Here is an 18,962-nt window from a genome sequence, read left to right on the forward strand (position 1 = left end):
TTATGACAACATGACTAGACAGAGAAATCTTTTAGCTTCAAAATGATTTATCAAACATAATTTTTTGACAACGACAAGTATATTAATTTTGCGACCAAAGTCACCTACCCTTTTAATTTCCGCGCGGTAGTGAAACGTGATGTCATCGGCAGGTTCCCCTTCTTGTGTACCACGTGTCGGTCTATTTTTAGACCAGGAAACCCCAAAGTGAGAGAGTCATTTCTCCTCGTATATGGGGGCCAAAAAATTGCGAAAAATTTTGAGTTAATCTTTCAGTTAGCTAGATTTATTGGTATTAGCTAGATTTATTGGTATTATTTTTATCGCGTTCTATCCGCCATTGCTGATAATATGTGCCACGTCACACGTCACGTGGTACACAAGAAGGGGAACCTGCCGATGACATCACGCACGGAAATTAAAAGGGTAGGTGACTTTGGTCGCAAAATTAATATACTTGTCGTTGTCAAAAAATTATGTTTGATATATCATTTTGAAGCTAAAAGATTTCTCTATCTAGTGATGCCATTTATATATGTTGTCAAAATATATTGTATTTTATGCCAAAGAATACATCCAATGGTGGAATGGCACTTTAAGTGTGAAATCGCAAAATGGTATTCTAGCGAACAACAAAATAGTAAAGATTCAGAAAAACAAATCATTCAGTGATCATTTTAATAGTGTAATTTCATCCGAACTAGGCCTAACGCTCGATTTAGAACTACAAAAAGTCCGTGTGTCGGACCGTCACAAACCGTTACTGGAAAATTCGTTTGATCTTGATCCATCCGAGACGTTACAAACAGCTTTTGAGTTTTGTTATGCGAAATTCATTACCTACTTTGTTAATGACCCTGACAGATCTGTAGGAGAACCTAACAGATCTAGTCAAAATGAGAACGGAACTGAACAAAAAAAATGCGTTTATGGAACTAATGCAGGTTGGCTGGACAGAATTAAAAACTGTGTCTGTAGCAAATAAAAAGAACGAATTACACAATGAAATTATAAAAGACATCCAGAGAGAAGGACCTTGCCTATCTAGACATACTGGCCAAACTGAAGGAACAAATGTAGTAATGAACATTACAAACTGCTTGTGGTATTTAGACGGCCGCCAGGACATAATCAAAGAGGCAGTGAAATGCCGAGGACCGTCTGTGGTGACGCCTGTTCCTGCACGGTAGGTTTTATAATAAAATTTTTGTACAAGTTTCAGTTGATTAAACTGTCATACTTTATTAAAGGTCCCATGGCATGAAATTTTCACTTTCTGAGGTTTTTTAACGTTAAAATGAGTTCCTCTGACCTTCTTAAGTCACCCCAGTGGCTAGAAATTTCATAATGTGTAAACCAAACTATGCCCAACATTTGAGAATGGCGCGTCAAAATGGCGCGTTGATAAGCTCTTCCCTTTACTACGTCAGCAAGGGAGATGATCCCCACACACCCCCCTCTGGATTCCCACCCACTGTATGGATTGCCCCGCCCAGTTGTAGTGAGGAGGCCATAGAGGACACAACAACATGGCATCACCTAAGCGAGCGAAACATGGAAATTGCGCTGTACATGGATGTGACAACACAGAAAGGAGTCTGTTTTTACTGCCGACGGGAGAGCCCCTGAAGACGCAGTGGCTTAATTTTATTTACTCCAATAATACGCCGTCGAGTCTACCTAAGACGGTGTATGTTTGTCGGAAGCATTTTACTGAGGAATGTTTCCACAACTTGGGACAGTACCGGGCAGGTTTTGCACATCAACTGTCACTGAAGCCTGGGTCCGTACCAAGCATCCCTGCCGCATCAGCCACAAACACCGAACAAGTAAGTGTATAACTGTTAAGTCGTTTTGCCGTGTTTTAAAATCGGTGCGTTAGCCTTGCAATGGCTACATTAGCTGTGCAGCTAACCGCTTCCTGCAGTTAGCCAGGTACTCTGCGCTACAAAACCAAAAAGCATGCAGCATGCTCTGTTATAATAGCCAATCAAAACAGTTTTTACAAAGACACCCACATCCTTTTTTTTAAGTCACTCATTCATTTTATTTGTTTGATTGTTCAGTAAAAACCCAAACATTTGTTGAATTTATTTTATTTCCTCGCGTCGCACCTTAATGACGTCAGCGCGCGGTATTTTTCCCTGATTCTGGGCCGGGGTGTTGTGAGTGGCAGAGCAGCTCCATCGCTGCGATCCACTGAAAGTCAGCCCTAGATCCAATCTTTTGTCGGGAGCCGAGGTCGCGCGGGCGGCCCTCCAGCGGCACCGGCCGCCCGTGGAGGCAGCGGTTCTCCCAGGGGCGAGTTGGGGGGAGGAAACGGCAAAGTCCCCACTCCTCCATGGTAAAACTGCTCAGTTTTACCATGGGCCTCAGGCTGAAAAAAAACGACAAAGTCCCAGTTTTACCATGGGGTCGAGTTGTACCATTTTTTTAGACAGGGCGGACGGACCATTCGCCCGCCTGGCTGTGCCCGACGAGGAGCGCTCTCGGCCGGCTCGGGAGGCAGACGGCAGCCCCTCCCCCTCCCCCCATGGCACGCCCCCACCCTCTACCCTTCCCCGCCCCCATGCTTCTCATTAGCAAAACGACGCACTGGGAAAAGGGCTGAAATGGGGCTTTCTTCCAGGAGGCTATATCTACGTTCCGAGGGTTCATTTCAAGAAAGGCTGCAGATATAACATCCGGAAACCTCCACGAGCCCGTTTAAAGCATCAACAAACCACCATGCCATGGGTCCTTTAAATGTGTCTGCTTTTGTAATAAAAAAGTACTGAAAGAAAAAGCAAAACACAGCATTGCGATTTCTTATCCATCCATCCATATATATATATATATATATATATATATATATATATATATATATATATATATATATGAGTGATTCCACACTTATGGGTACTGAAATGGGGACATGAACTTATTTTTAAAAATTCACCTAAAACCATTTCTTTTTTTTACCATCAGGTCACAAAACATGTAATCTTTAATGAATGATATGTTAAAAGATAACTTTAATTTTCTGAGATGTAATAAAAACATATTTATATGCCAAAGTCAGAACGTAACAGAAGTGTTGTGGACATATATATTCTCAATTTTAACAATGTAGAATTACTTTTTGAAACATAGGAAGGTGATGTTTTAGCAAATATAATTAATAAACATGTGTAGTAGAATAAACATACACATTCTTTCAATAAGATTAACATGGTATATAGCTAGATTGTAATTAATTTGTAACAGACGCAAGATGGACAATCGTAACAGAAGTAATGTAACAGACATCATTTTGGAACTCATAGGCTTGACTTTGGCATATAAATAGGTTTTTATTACATCTCAGAAAATTAAAGTTATCTTTTAACATATCATTCATTAAAGATTACATGTTTTGTGACCTGATGGTAAAAAAAGAAATGGTTTTAGGTGAATAAGTTCATGTCCCCATTTCAGTACCCATAAGCGTGGAATCACTCATATATATATATATATATATATATATATATATATATATATATATATAAATAATTTTAAAAAATCCCTCCCTCCCTACTGAATTTTTTTGCTCACCCGGTGGACAGGAAACAGATTTTTTTTTAAAGGATGGCCTTATACACTTTTTTCCCCAATGTAACAGTTATAATGGATAATGTCGTCTATAACATTTTCTTGCAGTTTTTATTAAATCGTATTGTTTTTAATCAAATAAAGCTTAAAATAATAAAAAAGGAACCCTCTGATTATGACCAGTATGTTCAATTTTACACCATGCATTTTTTCCAAGTAATTCAGGGCCATGTGTATTAATCTGTTTGCCAGAAAATATTTTAATTAATACATGGAATGATTCAATTTGTATATTATTAATAAACTTTTTTTTTTGCTTATGTTGAGGTCAAAAAAATAAATCGAAATTAATTTTGTTTGCAAAATAACCTACTGTTTGCACGAGAATATCACATCAGAGAAGGTGAGACTCAACATTGAAAATGAGCACTGCTCAAGGGCGGGCCTGGGGGACGAGGGATCTGCTCACCTCTTATTAGATGGCGCTAACATCCATCCATTATCCATAACCGCTTATCCTGTGCAGGGTCGCAGGCAAGCTGGAGCCTATCCCAGCTGACTATGGGCGAGAGGCGGGGTACACCCTGGACAAGTCACCAGATCATCGCAGAGCCGATATACAGAGACAAACAACCATTCAGACCTACGGTCAATTTAGAGTCACCAGTTAACCTAACCTGCATGTCTTTGGACTGTGGGGGAAACCGGAGCACCCAGAGGAAACCCATGCGAGAACATGCAAACTCCACACAGAAAGGCCCCCGTTGGCCACTGGGCTTGAACCCAGAACCTTCTTGCTGTGAGGTGACAGCGCTAACCACTACACCACCGTGCCGCTGGCGCTAACATTATTTTTTTTTAAAAATAAAAAAATTTAATGATGGAGAGAAATATCAACCAGTGACTTTACATCAGCATCGGCCTTGCAAGGTTCAGAATGATTTTAAGCAGTAGATGGCTTTTTGAGCCATTTTCAACCCATAAAAATGCCATTTAAAAAAAAACCCGGTAATTTCATCAATATTAATACCAGCATTGCTGTGTTTCATCACAGTACAGTCACATAATTTAGTTTACAGCTCTTCAATCCAAACTCTCCTTCGCCTTTTAAATATTTTATCTAGGCGTAACATAGCTTACTATTACACCAAGGGCTTGATCATAGCAATTTTCTTTCATTTTAATTTACTATAAACAGTAAGCAGGCGGCACGGTGGTGTAGTGGTTAGCGCTGTCGCCTCACAGCAAGAAGGTCCTGGGTTCGAGCCGCGTGGCCGGCGAGGGCCTTTCTGTGCGGAGTTTGCATGTTCTCCCCGTGTCCGCGTGGGTTTCCTCCGGGTGCTCCGGTTTCCCCCACAGTCCAAAGACATGCAGGTTAGGTTAACTGGTGACTCTAAATTGACCGTAGGTGTGAATGTGAGTGTGAATGGTTGTCTGTGTCTATGTGTCAGCCCTGTGATGACCTGGCGACTTGTCCAGGGTGTACCCCGCCTTTCGCCCATAGTCAGCTGGGATAGGCTCCAGCTTGCCTGCGACCCTGTAGGACAGGATAAAGCGGCTAGAGATAATGAGATAAGATCTTACAGAACCAGCCACAGTTCTTCTGGACACTTTGACCGTCACACTCGCTTCTTAATTTTGCCCCAAAACCCAGTAGCCTTCATTATGTTTTCTTTTTTAATCTGAAAAGTGCTCGCTTATGTATTATGCTGCTCAGATACAAACTTTTTTTTGTAACATTTAATTTTGTGCTGGAAAGTGAACGTTTGGACTAAAATATTTTTGTACTGATTCAATGTCAAAGTCTCATCTCATCTCATTATCTGTAGCCGCTTTATCCTTCTACAGGGTCGCAGGCAAGCTGGAGCCTATCCCAGCTGACTACGGGCGAAAGGCGGGGTACACCCTGGACAAGTCGCCAGGTCATCACAGGGCTGACACATAGACACAGACAACCATTCACACTCACATTCACACCTACGCTCAATTTAGAGTCACCAGTTAACCTAACCTGCATGTCTTTGGACTGTGGGGGAAACCGGAGCACCCGGAGGAAACCCACGCGGACACGGGGAGAACATGCAAACTCCGCACAGAAAGGCCCTCGCGGGCCACGGGGCTCGAACCCGGACCTTCTTGCTGTGAGGCGACAGCGCTAACCACTACACCACCGTGCCGCCAATGTCAAAGTCATAAAACAGAAATCTATAAAAGTTTGGATGAAAAAATAAAGAAATAGGGGGCCTAAGACTTTTGCATGGTACTGTACATCTTTAATGTTGCCAGCAAACTAAATTCAAATGTGTAAGGTGTGTATTCCTTGCTAAAGTTATGTTACCCAGGTCCCAGTCCTCAGCGCCTCCTTTTACCTCCCAACACACAACGCCAGGCACACAACCTACAGATAAGGAGAAACACAAGGTCATGGAGCCTGCTAAAGTTGACTTCTTTATGAATAATGATTTTTAATATTGCACGAATCACTAATATGGTGTGAGCCAGGCTTGGAGTACTCAAGTCCGACTCGTGCCCTAATTTTAAGGACTTGTGACTTGACCACGGATGACTCGGCCTTGGACTTGGACTCAGACTCGTACATTAACTGTATTCAGCCTCGTAAATTGGAGACGAGGACTCGGAGTTTTTCTTTATTTTTTGTAACATGCCATAATAATTTAGCATAAGACATTTATATCTATATTAATTTTTGTACTAACTTCGTGTAAGAGTGTCACACCTGCCGGCCTTGGTGCGTGCATCAGATAGACTCTAGGGCGCACTTCAGACAGCGCGTGCGCCAAGCAGACTCTCGCGCACACGCCGTAAACAACTCGCACCTACACAGGATTAAGGCGCAATCAGTGCGCTTATATAAAAACTGTGAAAACACACTTACCTTGCGAAGTATTGAGTTGTGTTGCTGACACATTACCGAGCCTTATTTCCTTGTTTGGTTTCCTGATCCCTGATTTCTTGTTTCTCGTCTTTGATTCTGCCGAGTCTACGATAGCCTGTTTGTGCCTCGCTCGACCTATTGCCTGTTTCACCGTTTTACGATTTTGCTTGCCGTTCTGGATTGTTTACCGTCTTCACTTGTATTAAGAAACACACCTTCTGCACTTACAGTACATTCGTCTCCCAACCATCTCTGACAGAATATTTCACACTCTCTGACAAAGAGAAGCACATTCACCTGTTCACACGTCATGTTCAGGAACAAACTAAATGTTAATAGCGCTGAAACAGCCACCGTCAAATGGTGCAGTTGGAGTCTTGTTCTCGGACTCGACTCGGACCAACAGTGGACTCGACTTGGACTTGACTCAAATTTTTTAATAACTTGGACTTGACTCCGACTTGAACACTGGGGACTCAAGACTGGATTCGGACTTGAGGTTTAGTGACTCGAATACAAGAGTGGTGTGAGCAGAGTATATATGAAATGCAAATGATCTCATCTCATCATCTGTAGCCGCTTTATCCTGTTCTACAGGGTCGCAGGCAAGCTGGAGCCTATCCCAGCTGACTACGGGCGAAAGGCGGGGTACACCCTGGACAAGTCGCCAGGTCATCACAGGGCTGACACATAGACACAGACAACCATTCACACTCACACCTACGGTCAATTTAGAGTCACCAGTTAACCTAACCTGCATGTCTTTGGACTGTGGGGGAAACCGGAGCACCCGGAGGAAACCCACGCGGACACGGGGAGAACATGCAAACTCCGCACAGAAAGGCCCTCGCCGGCCACGGGGCTCGAACCCGGACCTTCTTGCTGTGAGGCGACAGCGCTAACCACTACACCACCGTGCCGCCGAAATGCAAATGAAATAAATGGTAATACCAGCAATAACATTTAAACTGCAGTGCAGATTAGGAGCAGCAGCAGTGTGATGACTACGACATGACGGATGAGTAAGGCAGGGCGGTGAGTAAGACAGAATGAATCACAGATGTACAGATGGAGCACTGAGATGAAGACTGAGGGCAGGGCAGCCACTTCTATATCTGTGAATCAGCATACGTTTATTTCCAACATGCTTTCATGTAGCATGGACCGAGGACGGTGTGGCAAAAATATTCATCTGGTGATGTGTGCTAGTGATATGTGATTTATAAGGGAATATCTTGCTCACAATTCACTTGCTTTACAAAACACGCTGACTGAAGGTTCTGCTTGACTCATTGCATCCAAACGAAACAGTTTTCCAAAGAGAAATCTTCCCCTGCTAATCTGCAGTCTGTTCCTATGGGTTTGTCCCAAAGCAGTTGGTAAACAGCTAAGATGTCCACTCACATGGACTAATAACACACGCTGAGTCTTCGGTCCTCAGAAACACATTGTAGAGCAAACACTTCACTCAATGCTCTGAAATCTAGCATAGAGTTTGCTGTGTACACACATTTTCAAACCGGATCAATAAATTCAACACAATTGCAATTTTTTGCACAATTTTTTTTTTCGTTTCCAGTTGAGAGTACATCGTGTGCGTTCTGGCGGCCGCTTCTCACCGGAGCTCTTATTTTTTTCTTTTTCTATTTTTTTTTCTTTCCTGTGTGTTTGTGTAGTTTGGTGTTTGTTTGAGTGTTTTGTCTGCCGGTTGTGGTGTAGCTCCGGACCCAGTTTGGGGCGTCGGTTCCCTCCAGGCCTTGGTTCGCTGTGGGTGATGCCTGCACTCCCAGCTGTGGACTGCAGTGAGCCTGTTGCTCAATTTACATCGTGGTTGTCCAGCGCTCTGTGCTTTAACGCTTGGAGTGATGTTCCGAGCGATGTTGCTCGGTAGCCTGGCTAACGCGACTTCAAAGCTCTGCGAGCATTTGGTCTGGCAAAGATATTAAGCCCAAACGTTTCCCAAAGCACGTGGTTGACCCGCCTCCCTGAAATGCCTCAGTTTGCTACTGGTCGAAGCCAGAAAAGGCTGTGACGAAGCTTAAACCAATCACATCACTCTTTCCTCTGACGTATGTGACGCGACGGGGCTAACTGGTAGATTAAACTCTGACCGAAGCCGGTCGGGAGCAAGGCGAAAACGTCCTTCCTTTCAATAAATACCTCCAGGGCTGCTCTCTGCTCCGTTTTCAATGAGAACTTCCTGTTGAATGCTTTCAATACAGCATCTACCGCTGTGTCAAAGGCTTGCCGCTGCTCCATGCTCGTGATGTGAATGAAGCGCTTCCGGCATAGATTCTGTAAACAATCTATGGCTTCCGGTCGCAGTTCTACTACGTCACTGCCTTGAACACGCCTCTACCCAGGGCCGTTGGAGATGCTCAAAGTTGATTGGCTCCCGATTTTTCGGGAGCTTGGAAGAGCTGGAGATAGCTTGCCTGGCCAGACTAAGCTCGCAACAGGCCCTCGTGTTGCGTCACACTTAGGATGGGCGGGCCCAGGCTAGTTGCTCGGTGGCGTCGCGGCGGCTGTGCAGGCGGTTTGGGACACACCAGCGCTCTGCGTGGCGGAGCTTCTCTGCTCGCTGTGTGGATCCACGGCGTGGTGTTCGAGCGATGTTGCTGACGGCGTCACGACGGCGGTGCTGGAGATGTGGGACTTGTTTTCGTGCGCCTTTTGGTGGGACTGTGGCTGCTACACCACGGGAATTACATCCTGACCCCTACTTGGTGGACTTTTTACTTTTTATTATATTTTTATTTATTTTTTTTCTTTCCTTGTCTATAATTGTAAAGCATCCTTGGGTTTTTTGAAAGGCGCTATATAAATTTAACTTATTATTATTATTATTAATTGCATGCTTTAATAACGAGACCCTCAATGACGGCGTAGCTCACTCCGGCCACGTGAGAAATCAAATCTGGGAAGAAGTTTTATGCACCCTAGGTACCCCTACCTTCATGCCAGAAAGAATCAAAATCGGTGAAGAACTGAGGGGGGAGAAGACGTGATTTGTGTGCAAACTGCTTGTTAGGGCTTAATTACTCCACATCTTCATTATTCATTGCGATTATGTAAATTTGGGTAGAAGCTACTGTATATGCGCCCCAGGGTAGACCTACCTTCCTGCCAAAAAGAATAAAAAAAAAAAAAAAATCGGTGAAGAATTGAGAGAGAAGAAGCGATTTTTGTGAAACGTGGACGACGACGGACGGACAACACATGATGGCATACGGTAAGTTCATCACCTGTCAGCCGGATGAGCTAACGATAATCCAATCGCAGTGCAAGTCAGACTTCATCGTGATGCAGTCTGGTTGATCAGATCATTATTGGATCACTAAAAATCAAACTAACATCACGTTTAAATGAGGCCTAAATCAATGAAAGTGATTCAAACTAATTCTATAGACAATTATGGAATGATGGGACAATAAAACCCACTGATTTATATATCAAAATCATTTACACAGTGCATGTTAAACTCTAAAATCCTCCCTCAATGTGGTAAAACTATGACTTCTTTATACAGCATTAGAATATATTGCTGTTTCCAACACATTAAACTCTGTTGGTTGGAAACAAGTCAGTCCAAATATAACCCTGTACGTTTACATTTTCTATTTTTGGTTAGGCTTCACATCGCCCCTCCTAGTCGTGGGAGTGCAATGTTTATTCTTTGAGCTTTTTTCAGAGCAGTCATAGAGTTGTCATGTTCACTATTCCACATTGTTGACAGATGTGATCCAGATGTCATCATACACCGCCTCTGGTGGAACACCAAGCATGAGTCAGGAATACACCCTGGATGGAACGAGTACTTTGCAGGGCACCATAAACACACACACACTTGCAACTTCGCACAGTCAGTCCACCCACTGGCATGTTTTCAGGAGAGAACCAGAGAACCTGGAGGGAAAAGTCACAGACTTGGGGAGAAAAAACTCCACACAATGACCCGAGCTCAGGATCAAACTGCAGACCCTGGGGTGGCACTGCACCACGGTGTCCCCATTTACCTTCATTCATATTCTATACCGCTTATCCATTGTGGGTCATGGGTGAACTGGAGCCAATCCCAGCTGACGTTGGGCGAGAGGTGGGATACACCCTGGACAGGTCACCAATCTATCACAGAGCTAACACATACTCCCTTGCCAGCTACCCAGACTAAGTGCTAGTTCTGAGCTGGTGCTCATGCCAGTTCAGAGTTGGTTCAACTTCAGAACCTCATAAAAACCGGTTTGCTTTTCCACAGGCTAGAGAACCACATGGAGCGTCACTACATCTCTGTATACATCTCCACTTTCCAGCAATGCTAGTTCCAAACACAACAATGGATGACTATTGGATTCGTCAAACTAGATGTTAACTAGATTATTTTTTTAAACGGCAGTTGCAAAGTTTTAGTTGGTCTTGTTGGTCATGATAACCCCCTCAGCCTCTGATATAAGCAGTTCAGAAAAAAAATGAGCACACACCAAAACAAATTCCAATCAATGTTTCATCCATCCAGCCATCATCTGTAGCCGCTTATCCTGTTCTACAGGGTCGCAGGCGAGCTGGAGCCTATCCCAGCTGACTACGGGCGAAAGGCGGGGTACACCCTGGACAAGTCGCCAGGTCATCACAGGGCTGACACATAGACTCAGACAACCATTCACACTCACATTCACACCTACGGTCAATTTAGAGCCACCAGTTAACCTAACCTGCATGTCTTTGGACTGTGGGGGAAACCGGAGCACCCGGAGGAAACCCACGCGGACACGGGGAGAACATGCAAACTCCGCACAGAAAGGCCCTCGCCGGCCACGGGGCTCGAACCCGGACCTTCTTGCTGTGAGGCGACAGTGCTAACCACTACACCACCGTGCCACCCATATTCATGATATTTTCAATCAAAATTGATCTAAAAGCCTGGAACTCCAATTACGGAATATACCTCAGTGTGAAATCACAAAGAAATCCCATGTGGCGGAACGAGCACCATCCTGTTGGGATGGGTTCTCACTGGATAGTTGTCTCCACTTTTAACTGTCATGATGGAGATGTTGATGTGTTAGACAGTGGAGGAGGCAACTATCTCAGGTTAACATATTTAAGAAGTGTGGCTCGGTTTGCAAGACCAGTGTCATCAATGTCACTAGTTTTGAAATTTGTAGATGTTCAATCCCAACCTGATACTAATTCCTGTGGTGTATTTGACATGGCGTTGACCCATGTACTGTCAAGTATGATGTTAGGGTCATGAGAGAAACAAACTCTTTACCATGTTCCCACATAAAATTCTTGAGAAAACTGATAGATATAGAAACATTCATGTAGAAAGGCTTTACTGTAGTTGTAAGTTACCAGAAGATTCAGATTTGTATTTTATGTGCAATGAATGTAAAATGTGGTTTCACACTGATTGTGAAAACGTGGGTCATAAAACAGAAGCACAGATCAAAAAAGATAAGAACCTGAAATTGTAAAATAGATGAATAAATAGTAGTTAAGTTATATGTTTTGACAATAAAACAACTAAACAATATATTTTGTTTTTCTTCTAACTTTATTTATCATACATGACGGGACGGGTTCATCTATAAAGGCGGGATGACTAACGTAAGTACCGATTAATAAAATGGTGGATGTGATGGATGTCTCTGTGAAACTGGCACAAAAAAGGTAAGATTATACATCCATCCATTGTCTGTAGCTGCTTATCCTGTTCTACAGGGTCGCAGGCAAGCTGGAGCCTATCCCAGCTGACTACGGGCGAGAGGCGGGGTACACCCTGGACAAGTCGCCAGGTCATCACAGGGCTGACACATAGACACAGACAACCATTCACACTCACATTCACACCTACGGTCAATTTAGAGCCACCAGTTAACCTAACCTGCATGTCTTTGGACTGTGGGGGAAACCGGAGCACCCGGAGGAAACCCGCACGGACACGGGGAGAACATGCAAACTCCACACAGAAAGGCCCTCGCCGGCCGCTGGGCTCGAACCCAGGACCTTCTTGCTGTGAGGTGACAGTGCTAACCACTACACCACTGTGCCACCCTAAGATTATACATGATGTAAATAAATGTCACAAAAATGGTATTGCAGGACGGAACACTTGTTATACATGGGACGGAACAGCATATAAAAACCCGGAAGGCAAATATAAGAAAATACATGACACCACATTAAAATACGTGATGGTACTGTTCCGTCTCGTCCCAGGTTATGGGAGATGCACTGGACTCGAACCTAGAACCTTCTTGCTGTGAGGCAATAGTGCGAACCACTACACCACCCTTGTATAGTTATTATTATTATGATAGATAGATAGATAGATAGATAGATAGATAGATAGATAGATAGATAGATAGATAGATAGATACTTTATTGATCCCTTTGGGAGGGTTCCCTCAGGGAAATTAAAATTCCAGCAGCATTGTTAGAGAATAAACAGAGAATAGAAAATAGAGAAAACTTCTAGATAAATTAAGTATTAACATATACAAATATAAAAAATAAAAAATGAAGAAAAAAAAATCTAGCAAGAAAGGTATTGCACATTTATATTGCACATTGTCCAGTACTACTTTTTGTTAGGCTAGGCTACTGCTCCTTCCCGTCCTCTGTCCTCCTGTTACCCCTCCTCCCCCCCAGAGAGGAGTTGTACAGTCTGATGGCGTGAGGAACAAAGGAGTTTTTAAGTCTGTTCGTCCTGCACTTGGGAAGGAGCATTCAGTAACTGAACAGGCTCCTCTGGTTGCTGATGACGGTGTGCAGAGGGTGACTGGCATCGTCCATGATGTTCAGTAGTTTGTCCATAGTCACCGTAACCATAGAGTCCAGCTTCATGCCGACCACAGAGCCGGCCTGCCTGATCAGTTTGTCCAGCCTGGATGTGTCCTTCTTGGATGTGCTGCCCCCCCAGCACACCACGGTGTAAAACAGGACACTGGCGACCACAGACTGATAGAACATCCACAGGAGTTTCCTGCAGATGTTAAAGGACCGCAGCCTCCTAAGGAAGTATAGCCTGCTCTGTCACTTCCTGTATAAGTGTTTGGTGTTGCAAGTCCAGTCCAGCTTGCTGTCCAGCCACAGCCCGAGGTACTTGTAGGAATCCACAGCCTCCACCTCGACTCCTTCGATCAGAACTGGTCGTGACCTTGGTCTGGACCTCCCAAAGTCAATGACCAGCTCCTTGGTCTTCGAGGTGTTGAGCTGCAGATTACTCCTATTGCATTGTCACACATCACATCACATTATCTCTAGCCGCTTTATCCTTCTACAGGGTCGCAGGCAAGCTGGAGCCTATCCCAGCTGACTACGGGCGAAAGGCGGGGTACACCCTGGACAAGTCGCCAGGTCATCACAGGGCTGACACATAGACACAGACAACCATTCACACTCACATTCACACCTACGGTCAATTTAGAGCCACCAGTTAACCTAACCTGCATGTCTTTGGACTGTGGGGGAAACCGGAGCACCCGGAGGAAACCCACGCGGACACGGGGAGAACATGCAAACTCCACACAGAAAGGCCCTCGCCGGCCACGGGGCTCGAACCCAGGACCTTCTTGCTGTGAGGCGACAGCGCTAACCACTACACCACCGTGCCGCCCCCTATTGCATTGTATTTGTATGATATTTTTTGTCTTCTTGAGCACACACCAAAACAAATTCCAATCAATGTTTCACTGAAATGGAAATCAATGACTGAATCTTCAGCTTGATCTTGAAAGATCATTTGTTGTCATATCGCTGACCACCAGGGGGCATCAGAAGCCACACCCACTTTTCTACTCGAGCAATTTTAGGGCTTTGGATGGATTTTTGCACAGTAGATGAACACACGAATCTGGCAACCTTTATGGATGAAAACAGGAGCTACTTTGTTATCTAGCTGCATCACTACGTGTCAGGAATGTAATGATGAACAGTATATGCGTGGGTCACTTTAGTCGTCTGGGTTTTATATAAAGGAAATTGTAAACAAAAACAATAATAAGAATGGCTGATAAGGACAGGAACAACTGTGATTTATAAATAAATAAAACAACTAAACAATATATTTTGTTTTTCTTCTAACTTTATTTATCATACGTGACGGGACGGGTTCATCTATAAAGGCGGGATGACTAACGTAAGTACCGATTAATAAAACGGTGGACGTGACGGATGTCTCTGTGAAACTGGAACAAAAAAGGTAAGATTATACATGATGTAAATAAATGTCACAAAAATGGTATTGCGGGACGGAACACTTGTTATACATGGAACGGAACAGCATATAAAAACCCGGAAGGCAAATATAAGAAAATACGTGACACCACATTAAAATACGTGATGGTACTGTTCCGTCCCGGGTTATGGGAGATGCACTGGGCTCAAACCCAGAACCTTCTTGCTGTGAGGCAATAGTGCTAACCACTACACCACCCTTGTATAGTTATTATGTATTTGTATTACATTTTTTGTCTTCTTGAGCACACACCAAAACAAATTCCAATCAATGTTTCACTTAAATGAAAATCAATGACTGAATCTTGATCTTAATCTTGAAGGATTGTTTGTTGTCATATCGCTGACCACCAGGGGGCATCAGAAGCCACACCCACTTTTCTACTGTTGAGCAATTTTCGGGCTTTGGATGGATTTTTGGGGCGGCGTACTGGTTAACACTGTCGCCTCACAGCAAGAAGGTCCTGGGTTCGAGCCCAGCGGCTGACGAGGGCCTTTCTGTGTGGAGTCTGCATGGGTTTCCCTCACAGTCCAAAGACATGCAGGTTAGGCTAACTGGTGGCTCTGAATTGACCGTAGGTGTGAATGTGAGTGTGAATGGTTGTGTCTCTATTGCCGCTTTTCCACTACCAACGCGGCTGAGTTGGGCTGAGCCGTGCCGTGCTGAGTTGGGCTGAGTTGAGCTGAGTGGGGCTGTTGGAGTTGCATTTCGACTACAACCGCGCTGAACTGTGCTGGCTGGAAGTGGGTGGACACATTGGGTGGAGTTAGCGAAAGTGGGTGGACGTCACGTGATGTCGTTAGGCGGCACAAACAGTGACATCAGTGATCTTTTAAGCGGTAGTCTCACGACCCGGATAGTAAACAATAAACATGGAGAACATGGAGTCGTTAGTCTTGCTGCTGTGGCTTGTTGTCACCGACAACACCAACAGATACTGGCAAGAGTGTATGGACCCTTTTCACGTGACGTCACGACAAACGCAGCCGCCATTTTGGACATGTACTACCAGTAGTTTACCACAGCCAGCATTGAGGAACGGCAGCAAAAAAAGTGTTTATTTTCAGCAAGACTTCCATCATGCCACTATATTGTTGTGCACCTGGATGTAGTAACCATCACCAAACAAGGCAAGGGTTATCATTTTATCGGATCCCGACGGAGAAGATGGATAGCGGCCATTAAAAAAAATTAACAGATTGGCAGCCCTCGGCATACCAGCGCTTCTGTAGTGACCACTTTGTTGGAGGTAAGACGAATAAAATTAGCCAGAAAAGGCATTACATTGCTGTTAACATTCTGTGGCGGCAAGTGTGTAACCAAATAGGCTAAAATAACCCATTGTAACCTCTTTGTTCTTCTGTAGTAGCTATTAGCTAACGACATTAGCTAGCGTTGTGTTCCTTTGCTGTTGGTAGACTGTAGGACAGATCAGAGGCAGTGTCCTACAAACAGCGCTTAATTTGAGGGGGAGCAAGCCGGAGCGCGCTCCGGAACCTCGGGCGTTGGCTCCGGCAGCTATTTACACTGGATCCGGTGATCCGACACCTCTTTTGACTATGTAACAAAAAAAAAAAAACAACCCAAATAATTAAATAAAAAAAATGCAAGTTTATTTAGTGTTAATGTCTGATTTTGATATCTGCCTTGTTGGTGATTTCTCTCATGAAACGACATCCACAAAATATCTGCAGATGAACTTAATTTGCAGTGTTATTACAAAACATGTCCAGAAGCGCAGCGCCCCGCCCCCTTTTTTTCCGCACCGGAGCCGCTCATCCTCTGCGCTCCGGGACCTCCCACTTTACAAATTAAAGCACTGCCTACAAATAAGTGTTCAAAACAAGAGGAACATGTATTTGTCTCTTAAATCCAGGCCGTTCCCTGTAATCTGTCACAACGATTGGAGAAAGTAATGGCAAATAGTGAGTGCACAAACCATAGAAGGTAAACTGTACACAGCGCCAGGGCAGCGTGATGGTATGTCTACTTTTAGATTGTGTTAGCTTATCAATGCGCACACTCGTCACTCGACGAGTTTCACGTCTTTACGACGGATACTTAAATGTGTGTTAGGTATTATTGTTGCAGTCTAAGCAGTCATTGTAGCGTAGCAGCTAGATGAGCGAGAACCGAAAGGGTCTGTGCCATAAACCGTTATTTCTGTACGGCGTTGCTAATGTGTCGTTACTGTTGTTATTTCTCCCTCTGCTCGCCCTGTAAATGCCCTACGTCGCTGGATAGCGAAGGTGTTTTCTGCATCTCGCTCCTTTTTCTTGTATGTTCTCCGTTTGTCGCCTTCCTCGCATTCAAACCAATTCGAGCCGAAGTCCGCTACATGTCCAAAATGGTGGTCGCGTTTACGAAGGTCACGTGACTGAAAAGGGTCTATAGATGAGGCGAGGCACATAAGGCTTCAGAAATTCTCGTAATTCGTAATTCTTCTTCTTCCGGGTTTATGGTGTTTACAGATACCAGCGTGCTCGCGGGGCGTGTGTGGGCGTGTGAGGACACTCCTCCTCACCAATCAGTGCACAGGGGAGTGTCTGCTCACGCCCCTAGCCCCACTCGGCTCGGTTTGGCTCGCTTCAGCCCCACTCCAAAACCGTGCGAGTTTTGGGTGCTGAGTAGGGCTGAAGCGAGCTGAGTCGTGCTGCTCTGAGGTAGTCGAAACGCGAGCCGTGTCGGGCTGAAGTGAGCTGAAAAAGGGTAGTGGAAAAGGGCCAAATGTGTCAGCCCTGTGATGACCTGGCGACTTGTCCAGGGTGTACCCCGCCTCTCACCCGTAGTCAGCTGGGATAGGCTCTGGCTCGCGTAGAACAGGATAAAGCGGCTGCAGATAATGGATGGATTTTTGCACAGTAGATGAACACACGAATCTGGCAACCTTTATGGATGAAAACAGGAGCTACTTTGTTATCTTGCTGCACCACTACGTGTCAGGAATGTAATGATGAACAGCAGCACATGCATGGGTCACTTTAGTCGACTGGGTTTTATATAAAGGAAATTGTAAACAACAACAACAATAATAATAATAATAATAATAATAATAATAATAATAATAATGGCTGATAGGGACAGGAACAACTGTCATTTTCCTTCCTGGAGAATCTAAAATGCTGGATCTAACTCATCTCTCATCTGATCTACAAAACACTACACATCTGGATACACAGCTGTCAACCCATGACTAATTATTTCCCTGTTTATCCATTACAGCTGTATGTAGGTATTAAATCCCACCTGTTCAGGCTGTAAAAGTTACACACACACACAGCGCTATTTAAAGCTTCCTCTCATTACCAAACGAAGGAAAACGGCTAATAAAAGCACCAGAGTGTGCTATATTTACAGCTAAAAAGTCGTACTCACATACAGAAGGCAGAAAAGGCACATGTACAGTCACAGGAACATGGACGGCGCATATTTACACTGACCTACTTTTCTTCATTCGCCTTGAATAACCAGCGCGCCACTAACCTACTTACTGACCAATCCCGTGCCAGCACAGAACGAGCCTCGACTTCGCTGACCAATCAGAGAGAAGATTATGGACTCGGCAGCCAATAGCGTCTTGAGGATCTTGATTCAAGAACGCATCCAATGGCTTGCTCGCGGTTCCCATCGCAACACAAATATAAACAGGAGCTACAGCTGAACAGTGGAAAGTGAAAGCGGTTAAACAAAACAGAAACATGTTGACGAAAGGGAAAAAGGTTCAAAGAAATAAAATACACAAAAAAGCAGTTAATATTGATAACAATGTACAGATGAGTGAAAATTATGTTGTCTACATTTTACAGCTTCATAACTGCTCTGATAAGGGAGAACGGGGTCAGTTGTAACACTCACTCTCTCTCATTATCTCTAGCCGTTTTATCCTGTCCTATAGGGTCGCAGGCAAGCCGGAGCCTATCCCAGCTGACTACGGGCGAAAGGCGGGGTACACCCTGGACAAGTCGCCAGGTCATCGCAGGGCTGACACATAGACACAGACAACCATTCACACTCACATTCACACCTACGGTCAATTTAGAGTCACCAGTTAACCTAACCTGCATGTCTTTGGACTGTGGGGGAAACCGGAGCACCCGGAGGAAACCCACGCGGACACGGGGAGAACATGCAAACTCCACATAGAAAGGCCTTCGCCGGCCATGGGGCTCGAACCCGGACCTTCTTGCTGTGAGGTGACAGCGCTAACCACTACACCACTGTGCTGCCAGAATAATTATTATTATTCATCTCATCTCA

At 44.5% G+C, this 18,962-nt stretch overlaps 1 protein-coding gene across 4 annotated transcripts in view; it reads right to left on the reverse strand.

Annotated features, from left to right (window-relative positions):
* The window catches only part of LOC132899236 (basic helix-loop-helix ARNT-like protein 1), a 59,254-nt gene extending 41,097 nt beyond the window's left edge, over positions 1-18,157 (reverse strand). For 2 of the 4 annotated variants that reach the window (XM_060940981.1, XM_060940978.1), the window contains exons 1-2: positions 18,081-18,146; positions 5,909-5,968 (exon numbers count right to left, since the gene is read on the reverse strand). The gene's annotated coding sequence lies outside the window, so the exon portion shown is untranslated. Of the gene's footprint in view, positions 1-5,908; positions 5,969-6,466; positions 6,505-18,080 lie in introns of those variants that run through there. The other 2 variants (XM_060940979.1, XM_060940980.1) reach the window with 2 other exon arrangements.
* Between the last annotated feature and the right edge of the window lie 805 nt (positions 18,158-18,962).

This window comes from Neoarius graeffei, chromosome 15 (assembly GCF_027579695.1).
Source record: "Neoarius graeffei isolate fNeoGra1 chromosome 15, fNeoGra1.pri, whole genome shotgun sequence".
Taxonomy (NCBI): domain Eukaryota; kingdom Metazoa; phylum Chordata; class Actinopteri; order Siluriformes; family Ariidae; genus Neoarius; species Neoarius graeffei.